This window comes from Pollicipes pollicipes, unplaced genomic scaffold (genome assembly GCF_011947565.3).
Source record: "Pollicipes pollicipes isolate AB1234 unplaced genomic scaffold, Ppol_2.1 Scaffold_4323;HRSCAF=5089_pilon_pilon_pilon, whole genome shotgun sequence".
NCBI lineage: Eukaryota > Metazoa > Arthropoda > Thecostraca > Pollicipedomorpha > Pollicipedidae > Pollicipes > Pollicipes pollicipes.
The window spans coordinates 62,904-80,457 of NW_023596470.1; positions in this window are offsets into that span (position 1 = coordinate 62,904).

Sequence of the window (17,554 nt, forward strand, 5' to 3'; positions counted from 1 at the left end):
GTGGGCTACCTGTTAACAACAACGTTAATAGTCTAATTCACAGTAGACAACAGACAGATGATATGTAAGCCAGTGCTTTCAAGAAAGAGATGCTAAGCACCACCGTTATCTGTCGTAAAAGAGCACCCAAGACGTCATTCCCTTGTTGCCCAGTTTAGTCAAGAATATATCTAAGTTCAGTAGTCAGATACGGTCGGCTTACATATATCGTTAGGTGAAGGAATAAGGTCAAACACAACTAGAGATGTTCACCTCTAGCGGTACAAATCGCCAGCTTCTGCGTATTGCCGCACTGCCGAATCGAACCAGTAAACACAAGGTGACACAACTAAGCAACCGGGGCCTATCAACCCCATGTGTCGGAATTAGGCGAATGTTATATTGTAGATCTTCGGTCGCAAAACTGTACCTACGCGATTTTACATAGCCCGATTAGTGAAATGGCTCGCTAACGATTCTGTTTAACGTTGTTTGCGCCCAGTGCACGCCCCCCCCCCCCCCCTCCTCCATGAATCCTGCGCCTGCTCCTGGTACGCATGATCAGATATTGATGTGACGTGAATAGACCGACTTCATCGCCACTCCACGCCTCGCCACGGCAGCCATGCGAGTGCGCAGCGACCGGGTTGGGGCTCAAAATGAGAAGCACCTGGGCGTTTCGCAGCACGCCACCAGAAAACCCCATTCTCCGCTCCGTGCGCGGTTGGAGACCTCCCCGAATACGTCTTCCGCCGGCGGCAGCCGGGCCCGCCCCAGCGGGAGGTCGCCCCCGCAGCGCCGGCAGCCAGAAGTGGTGCACCCCGGCACTGTGCCGGTCTGGGCAGCCGTCCAGGCGCCCCCCGCCGAGAGTGGCGGTGGGCTAGACCGCTCTCCAGGGCCGTCCCAGGGCCCGCAGTCGGCGGCGAGAAGGGAGGCAGACGCGACGCGGCCGTCGGTAGGCGCTGTTCGGTGCGCTGTCCGGGTGCGTCTTCGAAGCTGGGCGGGCTGTCGCTGAACGTCTCCGACACACCGTTGGCGGGACTCGTCCGTCGGACTGGCCGGCCAGAGCCGGACTGGGAAGTGCCAGAGCCGGAACGTGGGCTTTCAGAGCCGGCACCGCGCGGAGTCATCTGTTTGACTCGTCCGTGAAGAGCTACTATAGTCTGACGGCTATCATTCCGCGCCTGACGGCTGTCATACCGCGCCAGGGGCCTGTCATATTACGCCAGGCTTTTGGCCATCAGTGAACCCCTGTGAACAGTCCAGACTGTGAGTGGGCTCTGTGAGCTATATGTGGGCTGCCAGAGATGCAAGTAAGGCATCAGAAGCTGTAGGAGAAGCCAGTGCGTCCAAGAGTCCCCTCTTCTAGGCCACAGTTACGAGTCGCGGTCACCCACGCAGGCAGTCACGATGCTGAAATACCTGATGGGATTCTTCTGTGTCTTCGTCTCCTGCTGCGGCTTCCTCCTGTAGCTGACGCCGCTCCTGACTTCACCCAACTGGGGCCAGGCGGCAAGTGGGAGCGGCTCCCACCTGACAAGAGCTGCGTACTTCAGTCCAACTGGCGTTCTAATCACGCTTGTACGTTCGCCACGGTTGATCAGGCTCGGTACACGTGACTCTTTCATCGACAAGTCTGGGTTGCGCAAAGAAAAAGAGGACTGTTGACGGAGGATCGCGCCGCTGAGGGGACCGCTGGCGCCGTCTCCGTCTGACTGGTGACGTCAGCTGACTGGTGACGTCATCTGACTGGTGACGTCATCTGACTGGTGACGTCATGCCCCGCCGAGGCGACGCTCCGCCATCGCTAGGAAAGCTGCCTCGGCTGATTCTGCTAGCCTGCATGAGGGCCCTCAAGCTGTCCCCGCCCAGCTGCGTGCTGTACGCACTCATGCTGCTAGCAGGCCGCGTTACTGGGGTCAGGATGAACCCCGCCGGTCACTGATCGGGTTACCATGGTCAAGATGAACCCCGCCGGTCACCGATCGGGTCACCAGGGTCAGGATGGATCCCGCCGGTCACTGACCGGCAGGGTTCATCGCCTGTCCGTCAACAAACGCCGGTCTCCGACCGAGTCATCAGGATCAGCACGCACTCCGCCGGACATTGACCAGGTCACCAGCGTCAGGAAGACCTCTGCCAGTCACCTGTCACATCAGCTGAGTCAGACTGAACTCCGACCATCACTGACTGGAACACCGGGTGAATGATCGGGTCCCATGGGTCACCAGAGTGGATCCGGACAATCGCTTGACGTGGTGACGGCAAGGCGCACTCGGTGTGAAGCGAGACGATACTGTCCGTAACTAGATCATCAAAGTCACTGACGGTGATCTCGGCCAGCAAGACTGATGCGAACAAGCTGCAGCTGCTGCTTTCTAAGCCACTCACAGCTAAATTATCTGGCGTGCTGACCTCATAACAAATTCTCCTGGCGGATGCGCTGCTCGGCCGGTTGCCCGCAGGCTGTTCGGTCACACCCACGGGAACTGTGTGGATATTTGATGGAGTGCTCTACTTCGCTGTTATGGCGTGACTTACGGAAAAAATGACAAAGACGGATCTCATCAGAGGATGAATGTGTCAAGTGTGCCGTGTGCGGCGGTGTAGGGTGCACCATGTGCGATGATGTGCTGACTTCGGCACAGGCAAACATGACCGATGTGTGTCTTTCAGTTAACTGTGTAATGACGTGTACTTTAAACATCAATACAGTTTGCCCTTATGCTCAGAATAGCACCGCATTGCGATAGCTCTCCGCCAAAAGCGTCACTTTGGTAAGATCTGTCGATATTCGATGACTCCATGCAAGAATACATGCACCCGCACATTCTTAGGGTGCTTGAAGTCTATCGTTATTTAAATGGTGAGCTTCAGTTTGCGTGATGAGCATATGATTAGAGCTCTATGTGATGGGTAATATTCAACGTTCAATCACCAAATACGGGCATTTCCTCCCAAATAACAGCAGAAGAGATGAATACGGCAGAGGGCTGCAATTTTCCTCTTTCGCTGCTTTGAATCAATGGGGCAAAGCACTGTTCATTGTTTTAGTCCAACAGTTCTCTTTTCCGGAATATCACGGTCACTGCTTATAAGCATAAAGCGGGCATGCACTTGCACGTAAGGGAAGGTGCACGCGGAAAAAATGTCAGTTCTGCTCCCGATCAGCTTTATTTACTTGCTCTTCCACATCGTTACCGTGACTGACGACGGCTGTTGCAGCAAAACTAGATAAAAGCTATTCTTTTTCATTCGCACACTTGGACATTCTTCCCCATCTGCTTACAAAAGTCATAAACTTTTTTAAAGGGTTCATGCGAGCCTTTTGAATGAATAGACTGCTAGGATCATCCCTCACGCTAAGCAGTGCTTGCTGTGTGAGCTCTGACCTCTGCCATTTGATCGTGCTATTGCAGGTCGGTGGCGGAATTTAGAGGCAAGAAGTTAAAATTCCGCGATGCCCTGCACTCTAACGTCACCTGACCTTTAGCGCAACCGCTGCCACCGGTCGCAGGCCATACCTGGCAAGAGACGATAGCAATGCCTAAAGTGACTCGAAGCTGCCTCGCCACGGGCGGGTGGATCGGAAGAGAGGCGCTCTAACCAAATGAGCTGTCGGGAAGAGGAAATCTTTTAGCGATCAGTTAATGCCACCATATTTATTCTCATAGGCACCAGCGTGACGACACATAGTTACGGAAGGTGTTAGGCGTACTGGTGTCCGAGGCTGTCGAGAGAAGTCTCTTGAATGCGATTAGAAATCGGAAAACACATCACACCGTGTCTCACATTATCAAGCCACAAGTGCCCAAGTCTAGCGACTTCAAACGCGAATAAGGGATCGCCTATAGATAATACGAAATCGATGCAAAAGACTCAACCTTCTCGACACGAAACTCGGACAAATTCAGCCAATCTCCGATATATACAAAAGAAACACTCGCTCATCAGCTCATTATCTTGCGAGCCGAGCGAAAGAACACTGTTGGCACTTCACGAATGCGAAGGATATGTAGTCCACCTGCGTCCCGTGGGTCCGTCATTCGCTCGGAATTTCCAGATCATTATAGTACTGTCCGGGTTCCCGTTCGCCCTCGCAGATGGGCGAGAGCGCGTGCTCCTGCGGCGCCAGCTCGGTGATGAGCGGTGTGTCCACCACGTCACCGGTGAAGGCGTAGAGTTGCGCCGGCTTGTTCTTCCACAGCCACGAGCGGCAGTCCTTCTTGAAGCTGCCGACCATTTCGGTCCGGTCGTGGAAGCGTCCCTGAAACCACTGCAGTGACATGGGGATATACTTAACCTCGATTCGATTCGGGATCGTCTGGTCCCAGCCGTCGTAGACCAGCGCTGGTCGGTCCTGCTCGTACTCGGTGCCGTCCGGCGCCTCTGTTGGTGGATTGGGAAGCTGAGTTTCATCCGGGCCCACACAGATGTCGTGGCAGTGGGTCGTGGTGATGATCACTTCCGAGAAATTGCGCGGCGGAGTCGACACAGGAGCCCTCTGCTGCGGGGCCGGGATGGTGATCGAGTCCTCTTGGTCGACATGGTTGGGGCTCGTCGAATTCGGCAGAGAGTGCAGGAACGACGGGGAACTGAACCGATTCAGCGAGTGGCGCAGCTCCTTGCTGAGGTCCTCCCACGAATCACCAGAGAGGCGACGGTTCTGTCACGAAAAGTCACGTTTCGATATGGATGCAATGCTGAATAATCATTGCGTGAAACGAAATGTCCCTGTGCTGACTGCATGAGAACCGCAAATGTCGTTCGAGCCCGGTTTCATCCCTGCTTTGTCGTAACTAGTGCCGTCTAAACTACAACGACCTTTGGAACCACGAAGTCAAAAACATGGCGGTTCAACATTTTCATGCGCAAGATAGGCTTTCTGCCTAGCATTTGCAGCTGGGGCTCGACACATGACGTTTGACGCAACTTGACGGAAACTCGCACGGTACGCCAAAACATATTTTTGATCACGATCTCATAAATACTATACTATACGGCACGGAAACGGCAGAGATGTACCAACTTTCAAACCTCTTCACTGTCTACGTAAGATCCGTCAATCGTCATAAGTGATGCGCTCGAGCACGCTTACACATAAACAGGATTTCGCTAAATGTCACTGATTGATCCAGCCATGTACTGTTTACATACGTCGAAAAACGGACATGGAAACAACGCATAAACGTGAAATTTGTGTGCTTACAAAAAATTGGTAAAAATACTTACACATTTTGTGTCACTTGAACTGCGCAATTTATCACTCATATTGAGACAACCCTGTGCAATTTTAAAGGCACCTTACACGTCGTAAAGGTTAATGCTTATGCTAAACTTATTCTTGTTTTTATGCAAACTCTTGCATAGCTTGTAACGAGCACTTTCGATTTAGGGGTGCTAGTTGCCGAGTGAAAAGGGCATGAGCGAACATTTGGAGAAAAATCATTAAGTACTGTCGTACCCTTCTGCATGGACGTGACTTTGCAGAACGGATGTGACCCAATGAATACTTCTAGTTCAAACTGCATGGTATCCGCCGGTCCCAGTCTTACCAAGAGTGTCAAGTGCTGACTTGTCGTATAGGGCATTATTTTGTGCTAGACCAAAAGAAGCCTCAGCCTAGCCAAAGCCACAGCCGACGCATCAGTGTCCTCAACCAATACTTACCTTTTGGCCTCATTAGAAAGGCACCTTATTCAGACAACTTTTTAGTAGCTACTTTTGAAACTATGGTCAGTTATGCTTTGGGTGTGTTGAAAATACGGCATTAAGCAGCCTTATGAGGCAGCAGAGCACAGAAAAATGCAAAAAATTCGGATATATGCTATGGTTCAAACAACACTATCTCCTGCCGAATCTTGTGTGCAGTTGTGATTGTTCATGCTGTTGCTGGACAGCACTGTCCATCCGTTAGCCTGCCGCTGCTGTCCGACAGATTTCAGGAAAACATGGCAGACATCGGAGCTTATGTAGCCTGCTTGACCCTGTCGCTGCCCTGTGAAGCATGCGGCCACCCACCGCTTGGACTTCACATGCGTGCGATATATAGTGTCGAATGCAACACAAAACCGCCACAATTGAGCTACATAGTACACGTGTTTTCAAGCATAGCGTTACCAGAAGCCGTCAAATTTTGAACACAAAAATCAAGTATCTTAAAGGGAGTGGTCCACACTCAGTAGCGGAGGCGGGGGGGGGGGGGGGAGCACAGGGGCACATGCCTCCCTTAAATTCCAGAGAACCCTCCGACAGTTGATTACCGGCCACATCATCACTGACCCGATACCGCTCGCTCGTTTGTCAAACCGAGAACTTACGCCACAGTCGAGAGGCCTCACTCGGGGTTCCGGGCGTCTTTTTTCGCGGAAAAGAAGGGATATTTTCATATCACGTGTCCACACAACTGGGGATCAGAAGATATATGCACTTTTCTGCGTATTTGGGATGTAAGTGCTGCTTTCTTCGTAGCCATGGTGCGTGCCAAATTTTAACGCCTTATGATGCAGGCAGCCCTGGTTTCATTGAGTGATAATTAGCCCTGATAGCCCCGAAAAAGCTGCATCCGAAACTTTTGAACTGCATACATCTCTGGGGTGGGCGTCGACGCTAAGAAGCGCTTGTTGCGTGATCCATGACCGTACCATCCGATAGCAAAATTCAGGTTAACAACACATTTATGGTGAGTCCTTAACGTGCCGCAATGCTCGGATCGGTCAACAATGCCCTCTGACGTCACCCGACCGCTGGCGCGGCCGCTGCCACGGGTGGCGGGCTGTCCCGGTCAGGGTCAATAACGAGCGCTTGAAGCGACTCGAACCCACCCCACCACCAGTGGGAGAATCGGAACGGAGACGCTCTAACGAACTGAGCTGTCGAGAGGGGCTAGATTTCAGGCTAGGTAGGCTTCGGGACGGAATTATTTAAATTCGGTTCACCGGTATATTTTCCACCTAGTGTACTACATCAAGGTTGTGAGGAGTGGAAGTAACACACTTTGTGCGGTGTACTCCGGGTTGAAAAAAACTATTGAGGCGGTGTTCATCTATTTTTGTGAAGAAATCTACCGGTAAGCATAAGCTCAAATCGTCGGGTTTCCTCATCATATCCAATACCCTCTTGATAACATCGCTCCTCACCCCTAGTACCATGAAGGTCGATCATTTTCAACATGAGAACTCCAAACTCATAACGCCAAGACACGGAGAGAACATGACCTTTTATCCGTATGTCAACTTTCTACATACGTTGAAGCGTCGGTCGCGCTATTCTGCACGTATATTCATTATACACGAATACACGCTATTATAGCACGTATTCCACGCGCTATTCGCTGGTAACCCGCCCGGCCACTAGCCTCTACCTACCTTGTCCTTCCAGTGATCGACTTGTCTACTGAGAATGGTGTGCAAGTTCAGTTTGTCAAAATAGGTACATCCTGACCGCTCTGAGTCATTACACCACAACGTGCAGATCGTTGCACCGTGACTCGTCTCACCATCGCTTGCTGTTTCCACCGCGGCGGGAAGCGCGCCCACAGGCAACAGCTGGACGTCTGCTCCGGCTGCTCTGCAGACACCAGAATAACTGGCGTGATGTACCGTCTTGTGATGTACCGTGTTGAGCAAGGTACGATGACGTAATCGAACCGTGACGCATCGAGCAGCTTGTTTGCTAAGCAGAAATATGTATTGTCTAGAGCAGTCTTTTCTCCTTAAAAAGCATGCCAATGGTTATAAGTGAGCTTGTTTCATCATATCTGATGCTTGCTTCAGTATCTCCAAATGTGAAACATTCCTTTTAAATGGTGCAGCCAGAATTTCGCCCTGAACGAGGCTAACATGAGCCATGGCCTATGGTGGTTGTTACGGACAAAATAGCTGTCCATCATGTATCTTAACGTCTCAGCAGGTCACTTTGCTGTACTCTTTGTCTTTTCGTCTGCCATTTAAAGACTGAGCTTTCGCCCTTCAAGGTCAAGGTCAAGGTGACCAAATGCCTAATAGATTGCTCCCATTTTGCCAATCGAATAAGAGCCAAGATTACGTATGAGAGTGGGTCTCTGGCTCGCTTCTTTTCAAGAGTTGATGAACATAAATGAAACAGTGGTGCTATTATGAGCCATGCTGTCGAGTTTAATCTTTTTTTCCTGGAACGCATCAGCTACTGATTTTCCGAAACGGATTAAGATACCAAAATTTAACTATGCATATTTGAGTTGTTCAGTGCATTTGTGAGTAGCATTATTCACATATATAAGACAGCAGTAATAAACTGATTCCTCGGGGAAAAACCAGGAGAACCAGTCTATTTCTCCACTCTCTCGGTTTTGTGCGAGGAATAAGGCTATTACTACTGACATATATATGCATATTTGACAACCGAAACGTAATTTCGTAAGCCGGCCTCTTCGCCCACTGAAATGGCTTGAACACAACAACATATGTTTTGCGTTGTGCGCGCGACAATTTGCTGCACATTCTCCTCTTTTCCAAGGAATCTCTCATTTTCCGAAGTTCTCTGTATTCCGTCCATGTTGCCTATAGCTTGAAGTTAAATGGGATAACGGTCGCATTCTCAAAGTATTGTCGATAGCAGTAGCACTCTTGAATATCTAGCATAGCGGTGCGTTAAATATGATCGCACAGCGAGGACAGCTGTCCGTCCCGCTCTAGAAAAACTTAAAGTTCACTCGTGCTTAGGAACAGGATGTCTGGGGGGGAGGGGGGGGCGTCCAATATTTGAGGCGAGTAGCTTCTTCTTTATCTGAACTCCCAAACTTTTTGGCTCGAGCAAATCAGCACAAAACAATCAAGAAGCACAAGTACGTTTGGTAGTGTTCAATTTTGTACACCCTCCTTGACATAACTTCTATGAGCATTGGAACTTTGGATTTGACATAGGCTGCTTCCCTCGGAGTTAAAGTTCTCACTTCCCAACTTAACACGAGGGCATGGAACATAAGCACTGTCGCCACGTAATCTCGCATTGGCAACTGATTCATGAAGGACGTCACGAGATGTGTGGTTAGTATATCTCCGGCTACTGGTTGGCTGTCCCTGGAATATCCACGTTGCGGGACAGCTGGGAGGTTCATGAAGCGGCGCGTGCCAATGGTGCAGTCTGCTCCAGACACTGGGAGAGGCAGTGTCTCACGCGGCTGAACCAGCTCTAGACGCACGCGAGAGGGATGCGGCGTTCTGCCGGCATCCGGTGGTGGCCGGCTTTCTCGGCGCTGGTCTGCCTCGCAGGCTGCGGTGGTGACCTCTACACGGCCGGCACCCTGCGGCAGTACCTCAAGGAGGTGGTCAACGAGGCGCTGAATGTTCACTGCGAGAGTCTGAAGCAGTCAGGGGGTGGACCCAGTGCCTTTCAGTGCAGCTGCCCTGCCGGCTTCAAGTGGTGCGCTGGACACTGCTACAAACTGCAAGAGGCGTTCATGACGCATGACCAAGCTGAGGCCAGCTGTGTACAGATCAACTCACACCTGGCGGTGCCACGCAGTCGTGAAGAGAACCTGTGCGTCGCCGTTATGGCCAGTGAAGAGGACAAGTGGCTGGGCATCAACGATCGGTATAGTGAAGGCTTATTTGTCGATTGGGAAGGTCGTCCACTGACGGGAGAGCACTTCAAGGCGTGGGCCCGTGGCCAGCCCGACGACGCATCCGATGAAGAAGATTGTGTGGAGATGTGGGGATCGAAATCCACTGAACATATTATATACGCCGAGTGGAACGACAGACGATGCACCGTCAACAATCCTTCAGTGTGCCAACTGGCGTAGGCAAGACATCCAATGCGACCGACAGAAGTCTGAAAAGGTTTTTGGTTTGATGTACTTACTCCCGTATTCGCTTCTCTAACCGATCGAGTCGACCTATTTACGTGCTGCCACTGAAATAAAAGCAGATACAACATGCGACCACCTGATGCTTTTGTTGTACAACCGAGATCGTTGGAGCAAAACCCAAAGATTGTTCAAAACCGAACATTCTCCACGCAAAATCTGCGCAGAACTCAAAGGGGTCTCTGGCACGATGTGTCAAAAAAACGGAGAATTTTCTTGTCAGTTGCACAGAATGATTGAGTCGAGGTGCTCCTAGGCTCACTCTCCGTTTCACGCACTCGGAGGACCCCGAGTCTGTACTCTCAGCATGGGTCTGCAGTTCACGATGTCGACCGTGCACCTCTGACCGCGTTACGTACCACTCCATTGAGGCAAGACTGCAGGTGAGAGAGCTTTTCTGCTTCGCTCAGACCCCGATGCTCGTGCACCAGTGTATTTAACAGTGAGCTCCAACGAGGTCACTGCAGTGGCGAGCCGTCAAAGCTTTCGAACTTGAGCTACGGCCGCCGAGCCGAGTTATGCGCCGAGTCATGTGCCGAGCCATGCGCCGAGCCATGTACCGAGCCATGTGCTGAGCCATGTGCCGAGCCATGTGCCGAGTCATGCGCCGAGCCATGTGTTGGGCCATGTGCCGAGATATGTGCCGAGCCATGTGCTGTGCGGACGGTTCGATCGTTTCGGTAGGTTCTGAGAACTGAGTTGTCTGTAAGCAAGAATTTCGGACATAGGGTCAACACATTTTTAACTGCAAGGGGAATCAGGTTTTGGCGCATCCAAAAGTAAAGTTTCAAAGCTGTCGGTGCTGTAGGCTTTGAAATCTAAGTGGTCTGCTATTGCATGGAATTTTCTCTTCGCGCTTTTGAGGTGTTTGACCTCAGGTCAAGTCTCGCCATTGCGATCTCATGATTCTCCTCATTGCATGAAATCGATTGGTGAAGGTTTTAAAGCAATCGGACGAGCCATTTCGGAAAACGAGCGTGTCAACTCCATGTGCCGGTTTCTTTAGACCCTGTCACGACTGGGAGCCCCTTGGACAATTGGCCGCTACCAAGCGTGTGATCGCACGGGTCATGTGTTACACGTCCACATGCTCGCAAGATGTTTCGATGGTTTCCATGTTTTGTGTCAGATGTCGGCACCTAGGACACGGAGCGATCTGGAAGTAGCGTGCTTCGATGAGAAATCGAACGGACATTCACTAGTACAAATTGTGGTATCGCACCTGCCCGTGTCACAAGAACACAAGCTACCAAGGCGAATGGTTGCAATTTTGACGGTTTTTCACGTTATGCGCCATATCCCGGCGCCCAGGGTAGCTAGAGTGGCGAATCCAACTGCAAAGCCTACACCAAACCATTATCTATGCTTGAGGATAAGCGTAGCGAAGCAAGCGTGCAAACGCTTGTACGAACCAAATGAAGTGAAATCTCACGAAGACACGGTTAGGACGGGTGGTCGACCGTTTCCCAACGGGTTCCTCCGACCACTGCGCGGCACGTTCTTGGACGGGGACAGACCGCCACCAGGAGACGCAGGATGTCAGCCCGGCGTCGTTCGCGCCGGGACGGCGTCCGCGAAGGAGACGCAGCGCCGACAGTGTCGTGCCAGCGTCAGCGACGGGACGGCGTCCGCGAAGGAGACGCAGCGCCGACAGTGTCGTGCCAGCGTCAGCGACGGGACGGCGTCCGAGAAGGAGACGCAGCGTCGACAGAGCCGTGTCAGCGTCAGCGAACGGGACGGCGTCCGAGAAGGAGACGCAGCGCGACAGAGTCGTGTCAGCGTCAGCGACGGGACGGCGTCCGAGAAGGAGACGCAGGCGTCGACAGAGCCGTGTCAGAGCGTCAGCGACGGGACGGCGTCCGAGAAGGAGACGCAGCGTCGACAGAGCCGTGTCAGCGTCAGCGACGGGACGGCGTCCGAGAAGGAGACGCAGCGTCGACAGAGTCGTGTCAGCGTCAGCGACGGGACGGCGTCCGCGAAGGAGACGCAGCTGCCGACAGTGTCGTGCCAGCGTCAGCGACGGGACGGCGTCCGCGAAGGAGACGCAGCGCCGACAGTGTCGTGCCAGCGTCAGCGACGGGACGGCGTCCGCGAAGGAGACGCAGCGCCGACAGTGTCGTGCCAGCGTCAGCGACGGGACGGCGTCCGCGAAGGAGACGCAGTGCCGACAGTGTCGTGCCAGCGTCAGCGACGGGACGGCGTCCGCGAAGGAGACGCAGCGCCGACAGAGTCGTGTCAGCGTCAGCGACGGGACGGCGTCCGAGAAGGAGACGCAGCGCCGACAGAGTCATGCCAGCGTCAGCGACGGGACGGCGTCCGAGAAGGAGACGCAGCGTCGACAGAGCCGTGTCAGCGTCAGCGACGGGACGCAGCGGACAGAGCAAGAGCTACGACGATGCCTGGCTCTGGCGGTCGTGACAGAAACCAGTACCGAAAGAGAAGTTTAACGCGCCCTCGGGTGGGGGTCAAATTGACTCTCTGAAGGTTTTCAGAATGCTTTCCGAACGGTGCGGGGGTAGTCGCGCCAACTTTTCTTGATTTGATTTGGGGTTTTAGGGCGCATCGACTGCTGTAGGTCATGCAGCGCCCATGCGCCAACTTTTCATAGCTGTAGGTAATTATGTAGTGGTGATGTAAAAAGCTAGATGTACCTTGCAATATCACTGGCCTTTGACAGGTCAACATCAGCTTATGGATGTCAGCAAAGGGCATTTATGAGCAATCATCCAACGTGATGCAAAACCGGGGTGTTAGGCAAAGCAATACACATCTGAAATAATTTATGAGACAGTAAACCAAGTGAATTCATCATTCCAACCCATTCCATTGATCAGCGGTAAGATGTGAAGGTCAGACCGAGGTCAAAACTAATATGTTTTTTATTCGAGAGCTTGGTGTATGGGGCAGTTTCTGGTGCTCATTTCGAATTTATTGATGACAGGGATCGCAACAGACATGTACCATTGACTTTTGAAAGGTCAGAGTCGATCGCTGACCTAAAATGACCCAGGCCAACATTTTGTTTTTACGAACATACTGCAGTATGTCCCCGTCCAAGAACGTGCCGCGCAGTGGTCGGAAGAAGCCGTTGGGAAACGGTCGACCACCCGTCCTAACCGTATCTTCGTGAGATTTCACTTCATTTGGTTCGTACGAGCGTTTGCACGCTTGCTTCGCTACGCTTATCCTCAAGCATGGATAATGGTTTGGTGTAGGCTTTGCAGTTGGATTCGCCACTCTAGCTACCCTGGGCGCCGGGATATGGCGCATAACGTGAAAAAGCATCACAATTGCAACAGTTCGCCTTGGTAGCTTGCGGTCTTGTGACACGGGCACGTGCGATACCACAATTTGTACCAGTGATTGTCCGTTCGATTTCTCAGCGAAGCACGCTGCTTCCAGATCGCTCCGTGTCCTAGGTGCCGACATCTGACACAAAACATGGAAACCATCGAAACATCTTGCGAGCATGTGGACGTGTAACACATGACCCGTGCGATCACACGCTTGGTACCGGCCAATTGTCCAAGGGGCTCCCAGTCGTGACAGGGTCTAAAAAAACCGGCACATGGAGTTGACACGCTCGTTTTCCGAAATGGCTCGTCCGATTGCTTTGAAACCTTCACCAATCGATTTCATGCAATGAGGAAAATCATGAGATCGCAATGGCGAGACTTGACCTGAGGTCAAACACCTCAAAAGCCCGAAGAGAAAATTCCATGCAATAGCAGACCGCTTAGATTTCAAAGCCTACAGCGCCGACAGCTGTGAAACCTTCACTTTTGAATGCGCCAAACCTGATTCCCTCTTGCAGTTGAAAATGTGTGGACCCTAAGTCCGAAATTCTTGCTTACAGACAACTCAGTTCTCAGAACCTACCGAAACGATCGAATCGTCCGCATAGCCCATGGCTCGGGGCATAACTCGGCACATGGCTCGGCACATGGCTCGGCACATGGCTCGGCACATGTCCCGGCACATGGCTCGGCACATGTCCCGGCACATGGCTCGGTACATGGCTCGGCAAATGGCTCGGCGCATGGCTCGGCACATGGCTCGGCATATGGCCCGGCACATGTCCCGGCACATGGCTCGGCATATGACCCGGCACATGTCCCGGCACATGGCTCGGCACATTTCCCGGCACATGGCTCGGCACATGGCTCGGCGCATGGCTCGGCTCGGCGGCCGAAGCTCAAGCTCGAAAACTTTGACGGCTCGCCACTGCGGTGACCTCGTTGGCGCTCGCTGTTAAATGCAGTGGTGCACGAGCATCGGGGTCTGAGCGAAGCAGAAAAGCTCTCTCACCTGCAGTCTTGCCTCTCACTGGAGTGGCACGTGACGCGGTCAGAGGTGTACGGTCGACACCGTGAATTGCAGACCCATGCTGAGATTTCGTACTCGGGGTCCTCCGAGTGCGTGAAACGGAGAGTGAGCCTAGGAGCACCTCGACTCAATCATTCTGTGCAACTGACAAGAAAAATCCGTTTTTTGACACATCATGCCAGAAACCCCTTCGAGTTCTGAGCGGATTTTGCATGGAGAATGTTCGGTTTTGAACAATCTTTGGGTTCTGCTCCAACAATCTCGGTTGTACAGCAAACACATCAGTTGGTCGTATTTATATCTGCTTTTATTACAGTGGCAGCGCGTAAATAGGTCGACTGGATCGGCTAAAGGAGCAAAGACGGAAGTAAGTACAATGAAACCACAAACCTTTCCAGACTTCAATCGGCCGCATTGAATGCTTTGCCTACGCCAGTTGGCACACTGAAGGATTGTTGTCGGTGCATTTTCTGTCGTTCCACTTGCCGTATATGAGGTGTTCACTCGACTTCGATCCCAAAATCTCCACACAATCTTCTTCATCGGATGCGTCATCGGGCTGGCCACGGGCCCATGCCTTGAAGTGCTCTCCCGTCAGTGGACGACCTTCCCAATCGACAAATAAGCCTTCGCTATACCGATCGTTGATGCCCAGCCACTTGTTCTCTTCACTGGCCATGACGGCGACGCACAGGTTCTCTTCACGACTGCGTGGCACCGCCAGGTGTGAGTTGATCTGTACACAGCTGGCCTCAGCTTGGTCGTGCGTCATGAACGCCTCTTGCAGTTTGTAGCAGTGTCCAGCGCACCACTTGAAACCCTCAGGGCAGCCGCACTGAGAGACACTGGGTTTACTCTCCGGCTGCTTCAGACTCCCGCAGTGAAACTCCAGCGCCTCGTTGACCACCTCCTGGAGGTACTGCCGCAGGGTGCCGGCCGTGTAGCGGTCGCCACCGCAGCCTGCGAGGCAGACCAGCGCCGAGAAAGCCGGCCACCACCGGATGCCGGCAGAACGCGGCATTCCTCTCGCGCGCGTCTAGAGCTGGCTCAGCCGCGTGAGATACTGCCTCTCCCAGTGTCTGGAGCAGACTGCACCACTGGCACGCGCCGTCCCATGGGCTTCTCAGCTGTCATGCAACGTTGAGTTTCCAAGTACAGCCAACCAGTAGCCGGGGGTCCCATAGTCGTTAAGCACACGTCACGTCTAATCCTGGCTGTATCAGTTGCCAGTGACAGGTCACGTGACGACAGGCCTTACGTGCCATGCTCATAAGGAAACTAAAAAATTACCACCGTGAGAGGCTTCGCATGTATGGTTCGCCGGAACTCCGCTGTTTCAGTGTGCCGAGGACTCGTACACATTCAAACTCCCCTGTGTGTAGAAGGTCCTGTTGTAACATTAATGTCCACCACCACTGGCACGCGCCGCTCCATGAACCTCCCCAGCAGTCCCCGCAACGTAGATATTCCAGGGACAGCCAACCAGCAGCCGGAGATATACTAACCACACATCCCGTGACGTCCTTCATGAATCAGTTGCCAGTGCCAGATTACGTGGCGACGGTGCTTATGTTCCATGCCCTTGTGTGAAGTTGAGAGGTGAGAACTTTAACTCCGAGAGAAGCAGCCTATCTCAAAACCAAAGTTCCAATGCTCATAGAAGTTATGTCAAGGAGGGTGTACAGTTTAAACACTACAAAACGTACAATTTGGCTTGGGGTTCCTGTTTTTAAAGATATGACGCGTCACACTCATAACGTTTACAAACCTTTGCAAATCTGCTGCAAATGTATTCATAACATGGCTGATGGTCCTTAGATCATAATACTATGGCAGGATTGTGGGGTGCCGGGGCAATTCAACTTTGTGAAAAGACAGATTTCAGGGACGCATCGGTACGGAAAATCCATGAGAGACGCCCTACCGATTTTTGTGCGCGATGCCTCAGCCCGCAAATTGTCTCCAACAGCCAAACAGCGGGAGGACTGCGGTGTCTGAACGTCACGCCAGTCTGTTCAAAGCCGTGTCTGCTTGTCCGCATATCACACAAGCCCAATAGATTGTCTTTCCCTCAACCCCGGCACTGGACGTCCTTTGGTCAACATGGGCTGGGCTGGGCTGGTCGAATTGGGGGCTTTGGGGGCTGGTCGAATTCGGCAGAGAGTGCAGGCAAGACTAGGAACTGAGCCCGTTCAGCGAGGGGCGCAATCACTTGCTGAGATCCACCCATAAATCGCCAGAGAGCGACGGTTCTGACACGAAAAGATGATAAAATAGTGATATCTGACAGATATCATTATCATTATATTACGCTTCGATATGAATCCTGCTGAATCGTTGCGTTCAACGAAATGGTCCTGTACTGATTACTGTGGCCGGCCGAAGCTACATTAGAAGCGCAAACTTGGGTTCAGGCGTGGCTTCATCCCCGCTTTATCATAACTGGTACCCGGCCTCAACTACGAAGACACTTACACACCCACCAAATCGAGAAGATGGTGGCTCAACATTTCCAACGTGCGATGTGGGTATTTTGCGTGGCATTTGCGGGCTGGGGCAAACCTGACGGAGTCGCGCGCGATACGCCAGCGCAGGTTATCGATCGCGGTATTGGATACACGGCACAATACGGCACGGAAATGACGGAGATATACTAAAGGTCAAGCTTATCCGCTGTCTACAGAGGACCTATCAATCCTCACTAGTGTCACACTCCAGCGTGCATACACATAAGCCCGGATGTCGGTTAATGCCACTGACTGATCTGGTCACGCGCTGTTCACATACGTCCTTGCACGGACGTAAAAACAAAGCATAGATGTCTGTAGCGAATGATGTGCAGTGATGTGTAGTGATGTGTAGTGATGTGTAGTGAGCGATGTAGTAAGCGATGTAATGAAATGATGTCTGCGCGTTAACAAAACATTGGTAAAAATACTCCCACATGTCGTGTCCCTTGAATTGTGAATCTACCGCTCATATAGAGACAGCCCTATGCAATTGCAAACGCACCTTACACGTTTTAAAAGTAATGGTCATGTTGAACTGGTTCCTGTTTTAATATAAAAGCTTTTACATGAGTTGTAAGGAGCATCTTCAATTCAAGGGCTCCAGTTACCGAACAAAGACATGAGCAAACGTTTGGAAGGAACTCAGTGAATGCTGTCGGACTCTTCCGCACCAGTGCGACTGCGGAAAACAGATGCGACCCAATATATGCTCCTAATTCGAACTGCATGATATTAGAAAGGTCAGTCTCAGTCTTCTCAAGAGTGGTAAGTTCACAGCCCACACGTCAGTATTTGCCACCGGTTCTACCTTGTAGCTTCTTACAAAGGCGCAAAAGTCGGGCAAGTGTTTGGAAGCTGCGTTTCAAGCCACTGTCAGTTACACTTTGTCTTT